Below are 19,485 nucleotides of genomic sequence, written 5' to 3'. Positions count from 1 at the left end.
TTAAGTATAAATAGTAGCAATAACTTATTAGGGATCTGAATATAAATGATGAAATTTTTTTCATGGAAAAAAAACACATTCGTAAGGTAACAAACATGTTTAATACATTCGTAAGGTAACATAATATCGCAGGAATTTAATAGATAAAATCAGATTTGCAGATTACTGCTATTCCTAATAATACGGGAAGTATATCTATAAAAGATCTTAGTGGATTAGAGTATCGAAGATTATATATATTTTTTCCCCTTAGTCATATTAAGGATAGTGATTTTATTGTGGCAGAATAAATACCAAATTTTTCATAAGTATCAGTTTTTTTTTCAGATATATACACGGAAAGCTGAATTTCCAGAGTTATTTCCTAATTCCTGTTATAACTATTAGATTATTTTATCATCTTTAAATGATTTTAATGTTATTCTTATTAGAATATAAGTAAGAAATATATTGGAAAATAATTTTTCTGCATAACTTAATTTTTGTTTCAAGATTCCAGGTCATTTGAGCTTACATGAAGAAACACATGTGATCTTTCAGGATTTTCACCCGTTAATTTTGGATGACAAAGCCGACAACTGGCTATAGCATATGGACACTTTTAAGAGAGATTAAAGGACAAGGTTTGATTTGAGAATAATCAGGAGTAAAAGGCAGCATCTGAACGATGCAAACAGTTTAAGATGGGTATGTTTTGAATCACTTATGAAAATCAATGTTCGTTTAGATTTTCTACAGCCAAATTTTAATAAAATTATTAACGTAAATTCTAGATTGAGAAATTGACGGAAAATTTGATGCTACTGCCGTAACTGCCATGCTTGTTCTTCGCCATAAGCTAGTATCCTAATCATTCATATATAAAAAAAGGAATTATTTATATGAATAAAAAGAACAAAATAAGGAAGTAGTTTTGGGTATTTATAATTTTTGTAAATATATATCTAAGTTTTGTGATAATAATTAGCATACAGTATGTTAAATATAATTTAAAAATTTAATTTTAAAATTTGCGATCTCTGTGAATGTATGTCATTTTGTACAACAATTTTGTTTTGAGTTAATTACACACATAATTGATTACATGCTTTGGATTCTACCCATATTTGACAGAAGCAGAGACTAAATTTATCCTTTACAGAAAAATTCCAAAGCAAGTTACAATATTTAGATAGCTTACTAAAAAGGAAAACAATATTTTATACATATTTTGGCCAATATTTTCCGTTTTTCTCTCTAACAGAATTTAATATTTAGGAAATGAAAGAAAAAACACAATCACCAAAACTTATTCAAAGATGGATCTTAAAAATATTACATTTCAAGTGCATGATAACTGGATAACAAATGCTAATAAATGTGAAAAAAGTCATGGCAGGGATTATTTCATTTTTGAAATAATTTCTATTTATTAAAGCCTAAGAATTCAGTAAAATTATTTTTTTCTCTTAAAATGTTTATAAAAATATGTAATTTTCTAAAGTGGTTTCTCAGCTCCTATATTTTTGCAAAATAAGAGATCTTAAAAAGTAATATTTCAAATTCCAATAATTACATCCGCGATTTCTCGCTAAATGAACGCATAAATGATTTCGTGTTTCAAAATACTTAAATTTTAAATGATAAATATTGACTTTTACAGTTTACAGAAGAAAACAATAAACGCTTTTTTGTATATGCAATCCATTTCTTCCGATTGAAAAAGTGCACCACAAAGCGTTCAAAGATAGATATGAAAAATTTGATAAAAATGAAAGTTAGAGAATTATTTGAATCATTTATGAATTCTGAAATGACAGCTGGATATCAAAACTATAAGAAGAATGGTATATTATTATTTCAATTTTCAATATTTTAAGATAATGAATCACTTATCTGTTACATCGACTCATCGATAATTCATTATTTTTTCAGGTGATGAAATCATTAATAGGGTTAATCCTTAATAGGGTGTCAAAATCTAGCATGTAAGTACGAAAAGCGGCCTAGACCTGCAAGTTTCAAACAGTGTACGATTATCAAGTGGAATTTGTTATGCACTTTTATGGATTAACTATTGCATCCTTACTTTAGCATATAATTGGATTACTTTAGCCAATGAAGCAACAAATGCAGAAGTTGTTTTGCCAGCCTGAAGAAAGGATGTTGGATCCAGGAATCGTCTGCCAGAGACTAGAAGGTCAGTTCTATTTTATTTTTATTTCCGTAAAAAAGGAGTGTAATTTTTACATTTGTTAATTTTAAAACGAAATTGCTATTTTATGAAATACAATAAAAGCTAAATGTAGTTCATTTTTTTTTGCATTTGTATAAGATTCTGTTGAAGTTTTCTTCGCATGGTGGAAAGAAACAGTATGATTATTCGCAGATGATTTTGCGATTAGGATTTTATTTGGGATGAAAGTTTTGATCTGATCAAATATTACCCATTTATTTTAATATAATATTTGTATAGATTAATACAATATTTGTATAGATTAATGTACTTGTATTGGTTTACTATAATATTTGTATTTGTTAATGTATTTGTATTGGTTTAATATAATATTTGTATAGGTTAATCAGTATCACTAAAATATCATTAAATAAAAAGAGCCTAATTTTATATTTATTGTAGGGTTTTGTGTTTATTACCATATTTGCATCAACTCATCAAATATTTCATATTTTTGTAACGAAGCGTTGCATCTCTACGCTTGCAGAATATTAAGTTTGCGAAAATCATCGCTTGAAATTTTTAATTAATTACATTATTAAAACCGTGTTTAGGTGATACATATTACATAGATGACAGTCAATTAAAACTTTAAAGAAAACTACTTCCTGAACTACTCCTTTTGAATTTAACCGAAATATAATCTGACGTACATTTTTTTTGTTTTGTTTTGTTGTTGTTATTTTCAAAACAGAAAATTAAATCCTAAAATTCTATATGATAAGAAATATTTTAAGGATTTTAGGTAATTTATATTGGAAACATTTCAGGGCTGTTTAATTACTCATAGCATTAAGCAATATAATTAAATGTTAAGACTATAAAGCATGACTATCTACATAGAGTAAAATATTAAATAGTCACCGAAAGGCAAGATAATTTCAGCGACTATTAAATTACAGCGAAGTATCTCTAGCAGACTTTATCACTAATACGATTATTTTCAAAAGTGACTAGTATATTTCTAGTAACGAGGAAAAACACATGTGTTCAACATCACTTTTCTAAGATGACCATTTCCACAGAACAGCAAAATCATCTGGAACCCATGGGTGGTCATCTTTAGATAAGCTTTTCTTAGAAGTAGTCATCATAGGAGAGGGTCGCATTTTCTTCCGCAAGTTAGCTTTTCTTTCATGTTTTTTTTTAATTCTCAACTATTTTCTCAAAGTTGTTTCATTAAAATCCTGTAGGTCATTTAATTTTGTTATTCAGTTTCTAAGTATGAAATGCAGCTGGAATTATCATCTATAAATATTTTCACAAACCAGTTTTTTAGCGTATTTTACGTTCTCTGAAATGTATATTTAGATGATTCAATTACGTAAGTACTGAATATAATTCTCATCCCACAAGACTATCTTCATAACCAATATGAAGCGGCACTAGGTTTCGAGGCATATCTTGAACTGTTCTGAAATGCAAGACAGTCTTCTACAATCCTGAATTCTTCTTCACTTGCAGTGTGCAATGCGTTGCAGTGTAATTTTGCATATGTTGAAAAATAGTATTTAATATGTGGATACGATACCTGCTCATCAGTGGTATCCCTCATATTTCTATCTACACCTGTCGAAATATATATACAACATAACTACTAGTGTTTAATGAATCTTTACCAGAGTTGAAAAATTAGAAAACATAGAACTGTAGCATTATATGGGAGGAATATGATGATTTTCAGGAAAGTATATTCTAGTATCAAAGTTTCAAGAATGGGCCGAAAGTATATTCTAGCACTTGTAGAAATAGAAAGCGAATGTACTGTAATTTATCCAGTATTATTCATGTCTTAAGAATTATAATAGTAAAGGATTTCCATTACAGTTAACGCATTATTGCAGGCCCACATGAAAGTTTTGCCTGATGTGATGCAACGTGCCTGATGTCAAGCTTTGTTTTCAGCGAGATGGTGTTAGACTATACATTGCAAGTATAAGCAAGAATGTCTTTCAAACGATGTTCACCGGTCGTTTGATTTCTTGTTTCGGATTTTCCCATCAAAGTTTACTCCTATGCTACAAGGTACCATTATACTTATGAGCTTAAACGGCATAACTTGTGTGTAACTGGTAACATTGATGTTTAGCGTATTATGTAAAACTTTTTATGAATGGTTGAGAGGTTATATTAATTGCGTTCGCTTGTAACAGGTTTGTGATTTTACGTTGAAAATAATTTCATTTGCTTATTTTTCATCTTACACGACACTTTCAATTGACTGTCACAAATATTTATGCATTTATATTTATAATATGTTTCAACGTAATATTAGGATATAAGTTTAAAATCATTCATGTTACTAACTTAACATTTTATTATTTTTCTCTGTATTGCGGATTTTATTTCTATACGGTTTCTCTTTGTTTTTGGTTTTCTTTTTGGTTCCTTATTGATCTTCTTGTTTCTATACTTTTCCATTTGTTTTAACATAACAGTAATATATAATTTTCAGTCGCGCTTTTACCGAAATATTTCATAATCAGTTTTATTAAATTAGTTTTGACTGATTGTTTCTGAGTGCTATGAAAGAAGTTGTTTTATTTAGTGGGATGAACAGCATTGTAAGATTTCATAAGCGTTTTCTTTGTACTTATAATTTATGATTTTTTATCCTGTAAGCTTATTTTTCATTTAAGAATAGAAGCTTTAATCGATGCTATACAAACCTATGAAAAATTATTTCTTCTTTCGAAAAGGAACTAGTTTTCACAGGTGGAAAATTTTTATGCTTTTCGTACGAACTTAACCTGGCAAATAAGGAAGAAAAAGATGCGAACACTTACTCTAAAACGCTATTCATAATTTTATCTTGATTGCGGAAATGAATCTAATTAGAAATACATGACAAGGAGTTTCACACCAGTTAAATCAGAGTTACTTCCTATCTCAAAGAAAAACCAAACAAACACAAAACATTTGATATTCTCTTCACCAAGACCTTACATTTCATAAAAGTCCAATATTAGATTGAGCAATTAACAATGACTAATGAATGTTTAAAAAATGTCACTAATTTAATGAGTTTATTGAATCAATACGTATGCTGTTCAGGATCAGAATAATAGTAATATAGCAAAATACTGCAGTTATCTTCTAATTAATCATATACGTGAGGAGGGAAAAGTTAGAATGGTTGGAAATTACCCGGATCCTGTCTAAAGTTTGTTTACAGTGGAACGATGGAAAATTAACCACCATCGATAACTAACCACCAGCGAAAAACAAAATTTCTATGAAAAATACAAAAAGGTAGAGGAAAATGCATTGGATAACAACAGGGATAGTAAATAATGTTGTAATCAGGAGAGCTGGTTTTGTCTACAACAGCAGGTAGTTTAATTGAATATTGCCCAGAATATACAACCAATTTTAAAACATTAAAATTAAATTGCTAATTCATAAAAATTAAAACTGCATGTAGTCATTAATTTCCTGTTCCACCTATCGAAATACTGAACAGTAACGTAAACAGAAACATTCCTTTTACTTTGAATACTGATTTGATGTACCCCATGAATTTAATCTGGAGGTTCAATTGCTTGAAAATGCAGGTAAATTATCAATAATATTTATCTATTAATAATTATAATATGGGTTACTTTTCTTTTCCGTGATTTTAAACTTTTTCGCAGTAAACGTTATTTTGCATTAATCGTAGGCATCATTACCAGTATTGCAACGGTTAAGCGGAAACTGACTGAAATTTAACTTTATAGTTTACGAAATACATACGTAATAGCGTAAATTTATCCCATTGAATGGCGAGAAAATAACAACTTATTACTGTACCAAGAATTTTACTTGAGGCTTATGATAAACACCAGGAATCTCCTTATATGCCTGATTTCGGCCCGAGAATTATATTTGTTGTCTTCTTTCGGAAAAGAGATGTTTGCATTTTAATAATTCTCTTACAATGAAAATCAAATTTGTCATTACTTCAGTAGACACAAAACACAGATTACTTTGTGTTCTAAACAAGATTCATAAATTGTTCCTTGAAATATTTCAGAAATATTATTTTAAAATTCAAATTTTAAATAAAGAGATTGTGATGGACTACAAACATTTCTGTTGACTATATTCTTAATTTAATATTAGGTAACAGAATATCTTTATTTTTCTCTCCAAAGGTGCGTATTTCCAAAATGCTATCCTCTGATCTCCTAAATGCCATCCGTTCTTGTTGATGTATCTAATGCCATTCGATGGATTTGTGGATGTATCTAATACCATTCGCAACGAGAACATAGAGCACAAGTTAAAAATTATTAGTGTAGATTTCTCACTTTCAAATACTTTGATATTTAATGCTAGTTATTTATTTTTATTTTTTATTTATTTATTTATTTATTTATTTATTTTTTTCAGTTTAGTAAAATCATGTTTGCTAATCATAGACAACCAATTTTCAAACATTTTTGAGCAGACAGCTCATTTATAAAGTTTTCTATTGAACGATTTCGATCGACATATTGAATAATAATTAATGGCAGGGTCTGATTCCCTTTAAAAATTAGCTAATTACTGTCCAAGCTAGTTATAATTATAGCAATTAATTTGTTTTGGAGCATAATGTCGTTTGTAATGATGTTCGGTGTGGAATATCTTCAGATTTATAAGCAGTATCATCGTAAAGGGTTTCAAGATAAAATTATTGCTTTGCTTATCATCCTAAAGGAAAACCTACACACATAAATAACATTAAAATGCAGAAAAGAAGCCATTAAAAGAAGCATAAACCGGAATTTAAGTGGAGTCGTTAATTTAAATAGAAGGGGAGTGGGAAAGGAAATACTAAAGTTTTTAACGATGAAACTTCAAAAATGTACATGGTTTTCAGAAGATGATAACAAAAAATAAAACTGAATATTAAGTAATTTGGAAAGATTAATGAAAGCTAAACATCCACAACAATAAAAATAAAAATAAAGAGTACTCTTACATTCTCTATGCTCCTAAGATCCTCTTACAAATTCTCTATTGTGCAAATTTCTTCATTATAACTTTTAAGTAAAAAATTACGTTTCTCTTTATGTCCAGTAATTAGTTTTACTTCAAGTTTTGCAACGGCTTTCTATGTCCTCCTTTTAAAGGGCAGACGACCAATGAGAATCGCTTCAGATCTTTAATCATCACTCGTATCATTGATCGCTTTCTTACGAGAGCAGTTAAAATGAAATTGTTGAAGCATATATAAAAGGCCAAAGCGAACCAGAACCAATAAGCGGCGTTTCATATTTCATCCGGTGATAGTGAAAATGTAAATGTGTGAAAACACAGATGCTAGAGCGAAATTTCAAAACTTGAAAGAAAAATAGGCCATCCGCATCATTCTCCCGCCCACCACAGAACAATACATGCGCCAAACCCTGGCAAATATCCACCACCTTTCCGCTCCGTACCCAAACACCCCCCCAGAACTAAAAGATAAATAAGAAAATTATAACTTATGAATATCTCCGTCTTTGGGAATCGATTTGGCAAGCCTTCTTTCTCATCTACATAACATAATCGTGACCTTCGAAAAGGTCAAGAGATTTTTCTACCTCTACTTGCGGACAGGGACCGCATGCGAAAATGCCGTCTGTAGCAATTCTTATCGATTTCTGGAATTGAAAGTGTTCTGAAAAGTGATTATGAAACTAGAGATAAAGGTGGTAAACGAAACCTAACGATACCGCTTTACGATGTGTTATTACTTTTTCGGAGTTTTAGGTTTTAACAGTGGCAATGAGCTGCCGATGGATCCCAACCTTTATCTTCGTCTACAGCAACGATTTCTGGGCTGGTCGCTGGGAAAACTTTTATGAGTTTCACTTCATTTGCTTGCTAATGATGCTATGTTCAGTTTCCAGCGATAAAAAGTACGAAGAAGTTTTTTTTTGACACTATCAGAAGTTTACTGGAAGATTTATCCGACAAAACAATAAGACATCATCAGATACATTAGACTCATAGGACTAGAATGAAAGAGAATCTTGTCAGAATTTGACAGCATTTCTTTTGACAAATCTAGAAGTTTCAGTTTCTTCGAAATAAAATATATTTTCTAGATAAGCTAGATTGTAATGAATCTGTATTTAAATGATTCTGTATTAGCGTGGAAAGTTATACGAATCTGTAATTCAGAGCTCGTGTAATTTTCTATAAAAAATTCAACTACATTCCTTTTTGTCTATTTCAGAGGAAACACTCAGAATATTCCGAGCAAGAAATATTCATTTTTATGGATAATTAATTTCATGAAAGAATGAAGACTGTTTCTTGGCCAATTCAAAAGTATTAAAAAATTTTTCATTTAAAATCAGCCCCAGACGAAAATTGAATTCAATAGATTCGTAGTTATGTACCTTTTAATTAAAATCGGGTTCTTACATTAAGAGCCGGGAATATCTTTTATTTGCTTAATTTCAAGTGTTTAAGACTGATAATGCAAATATTTTATAGTTTCTGGCTTAAAGAATATTTGACGAGTAATTTCTATAAGAAAACTGAAAAATGGCTATTATATCAAATATTTCGCTTCACTTAAATAGAAAAAAGGAAAGAAAATGGTAGAATCTACTTTTTTATCTGAAACAATTACTTAAACTGGTGGTTAAATAATTTTTTATATTTATTCAAAGACGAATGAAATCATTGGCAAAACGATAATAGATTTATTTTTTCAGGTCTTCTTATATGATTGTAAAACTTAACTTTGCATATATTGTAAACCAAATGGGTGAACATTACACATACAAATGTAGTACTACCATTCCTCTTTAAAACAATTACTTGGCTAATGAAAAATTTCCTCAAGAGATTCCTTTTTTTAAGTCAATTTATTTATTATTTATTATTCATTGATGAAAATTTAAACACATTTTCCCTTTACCACTTCTTTTTAATTTTTGTAATGTAGTGAAATTCCTCAGAAAATAAGTACGCCTGACGATGATCCAATGAATATATTTTTTAGTTTAAATTTTATTTTATAAATTATTAATTAAATTATTTTAAATTAATATATGATATTTGTCAATAAAATTTACCCCTAATATTCTTATGCATTATTAAAAATTTTAAGCCTGAATTATAAATATGGGTTAATGGTTTTTATTATAAAGCTCATTAAATTTATTTGTAATGAAATGCAAATACGAACAGTTTCTAACAAATTAATTTCAGTATTACTATTAACAGAACACGTGTACGGACTAACAGTTTTTAGAATCCGCTTGTCTATAAAAAGAAAATATTTTGGTTTATTTCAAAGATTCACATTTTATTATTTTGATTAGATTCAATTTTCAACTACTATATCATTTAATATAGTCAAAACAAAAATCTAAACTACCTTAATTGATTATAATGAATTTAAGAAAACAGAGTGTCAAAGTAACGAATATATCAAATCTTTAATAGCTGTTCACAAGTAGCAGAATAGGTAATTTGTGGCAGCTGTAACTACGGGTTCAGTTCTGTAACTGTAAAGAATATCACTTATAAAATCTTCTATAGGCTGTCACATGGAGGTGTTTCCTCGGGTAATACAAATATTAATATATTTTCTTTAAAATTCTGATGACTCCCAACTGAGATTCCTAGTATGAAAAATTGACAAATACATATCAAAATAGCCCGATGACAAATACTATAAAATTGCCTATAATGATTAGTTAATAACAAATGTAAATGAGTCACCACACACACACACACACACACACACACACACACACAAAAAAAAAAAAAAAAAAAAAAAAAAAAAAAGGCCTTGGAAAAACTATAATAAAGAGCAATAAAACTAAAATAACAATAATAATAATAATAATAAATCTGAAAGCTTTCAGATTTTATATTACGTCCAAAGGGCGTTTTTTTCATTTACATACAAACACACGTTTCGATAGCATTTGAGCTAGTGTTCTTTTGGGCTGAAAATATTTAAAAACGGCTAATCTTCACAGAATTTTCGATAGAGGGTCTAGCGCGTGAGAGATAAAAATGATGTTTCCCGTACAGTTTTGCTACTGCTCGCTTTGAAATCATTGAGTTTGTTGATTAAAAATTCGTTAAACGTTTACAAAATATGAAATACATAATTAAAAAAATTCAAACTTCCAAATTCTTCTAGGTGCCCATAATTTTGTGGAGGATTACGTCATTCGAAATTTAATGGCTCTAGGTACCGTTGTTTTTCCACAGTGCAAAAAACATGCATACATTCATGCAAATTCTGCGTTATTTAATTTCTTTAAGTATAATACACGGCGATAATATTTGATGGCAACAATTTGAAAAATGATTCAGACTTTTATAGTGATTCAAAGAAAAATTCCGTTTTGAGACTAACAGCCCTTCTGAGCTAACTCTTCTTTGGGCTAAAACGTTACTGTCATATGTAGAATTTTCTAAAATTATTAGAACTTGCACAATCTGAAAGCACTGGAATTAGGACTTGTTCTTGACAGTCATAGCCTAAGTTTTCAAAAATTTTAGTATTTTGTATTTTCGGATTCCATAGATTTTGAATACAAACAGCCTTAGAAAACTCGTAAATTTTTGTATCCAATGTTTCTAATGAGATAATTTTTGTCAGAGCTTCATGCAATGAAATGACATCAAACGCGATCACTAATGTTTTAAAAAGAGACCATTTTTTATACGGTACCACCAAATGCGATTTTATGTACCCTTTATTATATCAAATTCCGTAAAAAATATTACTCAGTGTAATTACTAAAAGTAAAATGAAATTTTTACATACCCATTTTCAAATTATGTGTGTGTATGTATCGTTGCCATACTGTTTATGTTACTGCAGGGTTTTTTTCAAGCCTTCGATGCAGACAATACTGCATGGATAGGGGAACTGGAGGAAAATGTTAAGGCAAAAATATATAATGTGTACCTAAGGTATACGGTAACGCAAAAAAGTGCTTTATTTTGTACAAAATAGAAGTGAATGCACATAGAGGCATTTCTTCGTTTCTGCTATTTTTGCTTCCAGACACAAGACCCATTTAGCAGATAAATAAATAGACCATTGAAAAGTCTATCTGAACAAAAAATGTTTGGAATTATAAAATAAATAATAGTACTTCTCCAATATCATAAAAAACAGACTAAAAACACACGTAAAACAATTTACTTTGTTCTGTTTTCATTTCTTATAATAGAGTTTCCCTCTTTTGATTTTTCCCTTTTGAATTACAGATCTTTCACTGTTAGCTAGACTTGCTCAACATTTACACCACAAGAACACGTGTAGAGAAAGGTGATAATCCTGGATAGTCTCTCTTAATTAAAAGATGATCGAGAAAAACACGAGAACCGTTCAATAAAATCGAGTTATCACCACATTTTAATGCCATTATGTTAGACATCATTAGGTTTATCTTCAAACCAGAAAACGTACAAAATGAACTGGGATTCAAACCAAGGTACTCTTACTGGGATTCGGATGTCCTTGTTGCTAGCTGGGCTTGATGGCATTTACACCACCAGTACGGGGGAATGCAAAACTTCCTTGCAAAATTCCCGAATCTCGAGAAAACTAAAAGCTCAGCGAAATACAATTATTAGCTAAAATTATTCCATACAGAATGGTGAAATATCTTAAATATCAATCAGTTCATCAAACCATCGCTTATTTGAGACTATATGTAAATTAACGATTCAACTGTAAAATAGTCGTTAAAGTGAGAATATACAAGGTAAATTATGATTGCACGATGGAAAGTGCAATAAAAATGACAACAGAATCGAGAGAGAGAGAGAGAGGCAGGCAAAAACAAAGTACTTTCCATCGGAACATATCCCTTATCAGGGAGGAAATGATTCCTCTGACGGAAACGTCTGGAAGCTTTTAACGCTAAAATATTTCTATGATTACATATGATATCATTAGGCTATTATTCATCCAAATGTGACATCATTATTACTGGAAGAGATCTATGTTAAAAAATGCCCATTTGTAAATTAATCTGACATTTTAGTAAGTGATAATTTTATCTGACTGCCTGTAAAACTTCGTATACGGTAGAATAATTGGAAAAGCGTATGGACGCTTAAAAATATATCTCATGTAATTATTCAAGAAGCAGAATAGATAATTTATATATTTACGCTGTTCCTTGCTTCCCGTCTTCCAGAGGTGAGCAGGTGTATGCCCCTCGTCCTCCAATATCCGGCGTTTACTGAAGAATTTAAAAAATTTGATAACATATGTGGACATACAAGGGCTAAGTGGCAGTATAATAGCTATAGTTTTGGAGACAGAAGATGCAAGAAACATATTGCAATGTCAGAATATAATTAAGTATTACGATATAAAAGTAGTAACACATGTCGCTGACCAAGACCTTAAGTGACTGTACTAGTTTCTCAAGTTCCGTCTCAATTTTTGATGGTGAAAACCATGGGAGCCAAATTTAAAGAGTCTTATATCCATTTACCTACCACTATTCCTGTAAATAAATGTCTTGGGGCTGCTTTCGACGCCATGGTATTGTAACTAACCTTATGTTGCAAAAGCACTATGCATGATTTTCATATCCTGAACAGACATCCCAAACATTTTTCGGGACAGACACCCGGTCCAACGATATGTCAGCTACCACCGGAAACCGTCAGACCGATTAAGGTAATATTAATCATGCACTTAGTTTTTTTCACATAATACTAGTCTCATTCTTTTTATTTCCTTGTGCGAAGTAAAAAGGAAATATTGTAATCGCGAAAAGTTTCAGGCAGCATATTTCAACGAAAATATCCATTCTGACCGCTATCGAATGCAATTTAACGATGTTTTTGCGTGACATCTGTACTTAACGACAGAATAAAAGATTGTTTTCCTCCAAAAAAAAAAAAAATTTAAAAACTGCTTTAAAATGAATTCTGAAGAGAATTTTTCGTGGTGTCTGTACGTACGTATGTATCTTGCATAACTCAAAAACGAGTAGCTTCAGAACGTTGAAATTTTGTATATAGGACTGCTATAACATGTAGATGTGCACTTCGTATTTTGGTTGCAATCGGCCTCACCAAACGTATATAAATATATTTATATATATATCCACTCTGTTACCCGGCTCAGTGATCTCCGTTTCTTTACTTTCATATGTTTGTAAATTGTACATTTTTTGCTTTAAAAATGATTGAATTATGTTGTTCTTATCTTCCGGTTAAGGTTTTTATGCCTTTAGAAAATCTGCAATCATTATTTGTAGAATTATCAACAATTTAAAAGCTGTTTAAGTGCGGTTAAGCCTAATTTATAAATAACATGGCGGGCATGTTTGTTTACATTTAAAACAGCAGAACAGTAGATTTGTTGCCAATCTAGAGAGACTAAGTTTCGCAACAAAAAAGATAACGCCTTCATTTATTATTGCGAATTAAATCATGCTTGATCCGCGCCCAGTCGGTATAGTGGTCAGGGAAACTGACTGCGATGCCGAAGGGCCTGGGTTCGAACCCCGGAGAAGGCATGATTATAACTGTTCGTCCATTCATGGAAAGGCGATGGTGGCCCAGCTATTAGGTGCCTCCATAATAAAGAGACCACCACATCCGGCCTTGTATAAATTAATGAACTGGGTTACATTTGTAATTGTTTACAATCTGCCATTGGAAAAAAAAAAAAATTAATGCTTAGTCCTTTCTGGAATTTTTTCGAGAAAATAAGTGTTTAAGATTTACTTCGTAATTTTTTATATATATGTTTTGAGTTTTTTTTTTTTTTTTTTTTTTTTTTTTTTTTTGTATTGTTGCCTTGTTGCGAAGTGAGAACTGAATTAATTGAATGAGAAATACTGAATCGTCTGTGAAAAACTGTTTCTTTTTTGATTTGTTTGCTTAATTTCTTTTATGCACCGTTCTAGATTTATTATAATATTTGAATAGAACAAGTGGCGACGATTAGATAATTCTACAAATGATAAAAATTTTGTGCATTTTGAGTTATAATATGAACGAAATATAACACTGTTAAGTGAACCTAGCGCCAGAGTGTCGCTATGGTAAACAAATGTAGTGAATTATTTTATTGTGGTTTATGCGTTATCGACGAAGTAGATTTAATTCAATCTAATAAGTTTAAACGAAATGCAAGAAAAAACGCGTATAATTTAATATTTCATATAAGGAAGTCATGTGGTGTACACATAAGATTTTTTATGTTTAATAATAGCATATTTATTGTACCCCACCAATGGCCAAGCGAATAATATAGTAGAAAATTGATAGTTCAACCAGGATTTAAATCCTGACGAACGGGCTGTCTGGATGGGAGTTTTCATGGTTTTACCCTTGTTGAATTTGTACACGATTCAGTTTCACTTGAAATTGTACTTTTATTACTATTTCTTACATTTCTTAACGCATATCTGATATTAATAACAGTATTTTATTGAAGCGATTTTCTAAAAGAATAGTAAAGAGATAATGTGAATTTTTTATGTAATTTTATATCCCATGCTTTTGAATTAAAAGTAAAATGTTTATGCAAATAATCCAGTGGATTTTAAATGTCGCTGATCATTTCTTATTTTTTTAAAGAAATAATAAAAAGTAAAAATTCGGAAGTTTGTGACTGATCTGTACATGCTATTAACGCTAACAGGAGAAAACGCTAACTGCTATTAACGCTGTTTCTAATGGCGAACGAGCAATTTTCTTAAGATGATTCAACAATACACAAATATTAAAAAAGAAGAGTCCTGTTTTCCAAAATGTAATAAACTACAGTTGTAATAGCTGTTTTCTCAAATGTAAATGAATTGAAGGCTGAACGTGAATGTATTAGCATAATGATCAACATGAAATGCATAAAAAGTCTAACAGTCCGCTGTGTTTCTATCGCACAACTGGTTTGGGTACTGATAAAAATACAAAAGCAAGAAATGAATCGTAAATCAAATAAAATAAAACATGTTGCGAGAGAAAGTAGAGAAAGTTTTTATGAATATTGTAAATAAATGGTGTGTTAATAAATTTTTTCATGTACTAGTTATTTTTGATAGAATTAAAAAGTTTTCAGCTAGATATTAAACTATATCTATGTGAATAGCAGGAGTGCGACAACTCAACACGACTAACTGTATCGAAGTAAGATGGACGATGTAAGCCAAGGACGTCAAACTCGCGGTCCGCGGGCCGCTTGCGGCCCACAACAAATATTTTTGTGGCCCGGCCAATATATCGGCAAATAATAATATATAATAATAAAATAATATATCGACGAAGAAAAAAATGAAATGTTTACTGCTAAGTAATTAACAATAATTTATTCAGTGTTGTTAGATTACTCATAGCGAGCTGACACACACACTACTTAAATTACAAATGCGTGTGAGTAGCTTGCGTTCAGCTACTTTCGGCTTTTGGGGGACACGTGCACTCAGAACTTGTACGCATCCCCCGATAGCCGAATGTAGCCGAACTCATGGTCTCAGTTTTCCAATCATAGTTTTGTACGATATATTGAAATTCGAAAATTCGCATATGAAATTATTTCCATGTTTGGTAGCACTTATCGGTGCGAGCAGTTATTTTCAGTCATGAAAGGTAATAAGTCTCCTATTAGAAACCGTATTAATGATGCTCACCTTGGGTCAGCGTTGAAAGTTATCACTGCAAACAAAATTTCTCCCGAAATAGGAAAGATAATAGCAGAGAAGAGATGTCAAGTATCAGGACGTAAACATTAAATTTTTCTTGTTCTTTTCTATATAAATAAATATATATATATGTTTATTATTGTATTATTCGAAATAAATCTACGTTTACGGACCGCCTAAAGTTAAACCTTGTTTGTTTGGCCCAAGTGTACCTATGAGTTTGACATCCCTGATGTAAGCGAACGAGGACAGTCACGCTTTCAACTAAGACATAATAATAGACGACGAAGCTGTTAACAAATCAGTTATAACTCTTTTTCCATTTATAAATAGTCATTAATGTATCTCCATCAATACCTAAATAAAAATTTAGCCACCTAGATGTGTGTCGTCAGCCTAGAAATTTCCTAGACGCCTAGTTCACATCCATATAGCAGAAAATGCTTGTAATCTTGAATATATTATTCATTTCTGAACATAAAAGTAATAATCATAAAAAAGTAAATTAAAAACGGTCAAAAAAAGAGAGGCATGAAATGAGGATTCTCGTAAACAGAAATTACAAAAATATTAAAAAACGTCGGAGTGTAAAAGAGAAATTAAAAAGGAAATAAACTAAATGAAGGATTATGAAATTTTTCAAAAGTACTTTAACTTTGTAAAAGAAATAGAAGTGTGTTCGCTCAGCTGCAGCTTCTTTATCAAATCATTTATTCGATAATAGTTATATTTTCAGATTATTAAGCCTTTTAATTAGTTTCTATGCTTTATTGTGTCTCATATTTTCTCGAGAGATTTTTTGATTTTTTCCTCATTCTAACAATTTTTTTCATAAACATATAGCAATACATTTTACAGTTCAAAATTCTTGATAATTTTGAAATGAAAATAATAACACGACAATTTATAATAAATAATGAAATAATAAAATAATAATTTTGTTAAAATTAAAATTATAATTTTTACAGTAAAATGGTTATATGCATTTTGGATTTTCGGATCCCCAAACAATATTTTTTTTTTATTATAATGCAAATTCTTTTAATTTACCTTTTATATTGTTTCCCATTTTGTTTGGCATTAGTAATATTTTAAGCTTGGAAATGGTAATTTTAACCGCAGTACGCAGCAGTCAGAGTGAACTGAACATAACCCATCGGTATCTATACACATTCTAGTTTTTGTCCAATTATATGCATAGCTGATCCTTGAGCAATGAGAGTTTGAGTTACACGATTTCATAAATGCGCGCAATTTTTTCAATAAATGTACTGAACATGTATTTGCAGATTGAAACTGAAATTTTCAGACCAATCATGTAATTTGGAATTATCGATGATAATAAAAGAAAATTTTTAATTAGAAGTTCTGAAACATGAATGTGAAGTTTTTAAAGTATTCATGTAGAAATGTTAGTGCAAATGAAGAAATAAACAGAAATATCATGAATGCAAAAAGCTCACCAGCGGCCGAACGGTAATGTCGCTGAACACTGGTAGTTCGGTCCGAGGTTCGAATCCCGCGAACGGGCTGGCTGCATGGGTGTTTTCGTGGTTTTCCCCATGTGTAACGTGTATACGAGCCAGTTTCCCTTAGAAGGTCCTCCACGAAGGCATCCCTCCCCTTAGGCAGATAGCCCTAGTGAGCTTTGCCATAATTAAATACAACACCATACCACACCATGAATGCAAAAATATATGTAGACTTCTAATCACTGCTATAAAACATTAACGGATCTACTCTGAAGAATGTCGCCCTTTTGTCGTCGTGATAGAGAGGCTGGTTGGAATAACCATGGGCCTGGATTTGTATCCCGAAGGAAATATTCATGTTTGTTAGTAATTAGTGTATTTTCAGCATAGGGATATTTAAAATACTGTCCAGCCTATTGACAGGTTGATGATATGAGAGTATTGATATTTGGATCTGTCACCCGAGGTATATGAGGTACCCAAATTGATGGTATAAGGTACCCAAAGCTTTTGCCAGCGACAGGTAGAAACCTTACTTCATGGCCATGATAAAATTCCTAGACATTATTTGGTCGTAGGTAGTACGATAGGGTTTCTCACGCTTAAGGCGTAACTTACGAAATCGGTTTATGTCAATTGACATATTCCGAAAGCGAAACAAGCAAGAAAAGCGGTGAGCCCAAAGATATAAAATAGGGAAAGCGCAAAAAGGTTAAAATAATATAAAGGTAAACGTTACAAAAATAAAGAAAGCAATATAATACAAAACGATATAACACTATGAATGCAACAAAAAGTTAACAAAGAAATTTGACAAGAAAATTTGACAAAATGATCAAAGAGAAATATATATATATATATATAAAACTCACTAACTTCTAAAAATCAGAAAACCTCAGGAACAAAGTGGAATGGCGAAGCAAATAAAAAAACGGCGCAAAAGAGCAAACGATTATCTACGCCAAAACAAGATTGTTGTTTTGCCTAATTTTATATTTTATTTTGGCGTGTTTCACTTCCGTTTTAATACCCACGATTCTTAGAAGTCCTGTTGTATCTCTTAAATTGAAATTCCTAAATTCTAATATATGCCTACAAATGTGAATGACAGAATTATCAATGCACCAGCTATTCCTCACGACTAATAACATTTATTTTTTCCGGCTTATTACAATCTATTTTTATTTTGTATTTTGTCTTATATTTTGCTTTTGATTACTACTTTTAGGTTTAGGCTGAACACCCTTAGGAAGCCATCTAAAAGAAAAATTAAATCTAATCACCTCTCAAGAGAATGGCAAATCTCTTTTACAAATTCTCTTAAGAAAATATTTTATTCGGTTTTATTTACGTTTGCTTATCTAATTGTTTGCATAAAATCTTGAATTTTTTTTCTGATGCACATTTATCGTGGTCAGAAAGAACCGACTTTCTTGCAATTTTGTCCTCATACGAATTTGCTATAATATCTCAATTTTGATTTTTCTACTATTGATAAATTGTCAAATAATCCTTCAAAGTTTGTTCTGAAGCTCTAAAGCAATTTATGGATTTTTAGGAAAATGGGTTAATTTTCTCAGTTACTTCATTTCTAATATGTAGCGAGATGAGTGGCTAAGCGTAAAACCTCAAGATTCCCTTGGAATATTAACAGCATTTTAAGAAACGACAGAAAAGATAAAACAGAAATAAGAGCGATGTGCTCAGTTTTTTAAGTTTTTTGTTGAGAGTTTTGATTTAAAAATTTGTCATTCGTATCAATTCCATGATTTTCACATGATCAAGGATATTGTAATTGCCACATTTCACGTCAGTTTTACATTTTAATATATTTTACTGAAACTACATAATTTAAAACGTTTGATAATATACGAGTACATTTAATAGTTTGGTAGAAAGGAAGTGCTAACTCTCATTTTAAATGTTGCTAGCAAAAAGACTTTTGGCGATCTTTCTTTGAATCATATATGCTTATCAAACCTGAAGAATGTTAATTATTAATTTTGTGAAACCTTGTAAACTGAATTAAGACTGCTATATTTATTCATTTCACCATTAATTTTTAAGTATCGAAAGTTCACAACTCTGCAGGTTTGAAACTATTGAAGCATGTATTTGATAACTTCGTTAAACTTTTCTTCGTTATTTTATCATCCTGAAACCGTAAATTATGTTACGTGAAAGGAAT

General features: G+C 30.6%; 1 protein-coding gene and 1 long non-coding RNA gene across 10 annotated transcripts in view; one reads left to right on the top strand and one right to left on the bottom strand.

Moving 5' to 3' along the window:
• LOC118190971 (voltage-gated inwardly rectifying potassium channel KCNH6-like) overlaps positions 1 to 19,485 on the bottom strand; it is a 609,494-nt gene that overhangs the window by 84,146 nt on the left and 505,863 nt on the right. The window lies entirely within an intron of this gene.
• LOC146998846 (uncharacterized) overlaps positions 1,815 to 19,485 on the top strand; it is a 476,895-nt gene continuing 459,224 nt past the window's right edge. Inside the window, exon 1 of the long non-coding RNA XR_015039785.1 lies at positions 1,815 to 2,179. This is a non-coding gene — a long non-coding RNA (uncharacterized LOC146998846). The remainder of the gene's footprint in view (positions 2,180 to 19,485) is intronic.

This window comes from Stegodyphus dumicola, chromosome 2 (genome assembly GCF_044657685.1).
Source record: "Stegodyphus dumicola isolate Sdum_Otavi_A_Nest chromosome 2, ASM4465768v1".
NCBI classification, from domain to species: Eukaryota; Metazoa; Arthropoda; class Arachnida; order Araneae; family Eresidae; genus Stegodyphus; species Stegodyphus dumicola.
Note: the sequence above shows the minus strand (reverse complement) of the source record. Positions and strands in the feature narration are given on the sequence as shown.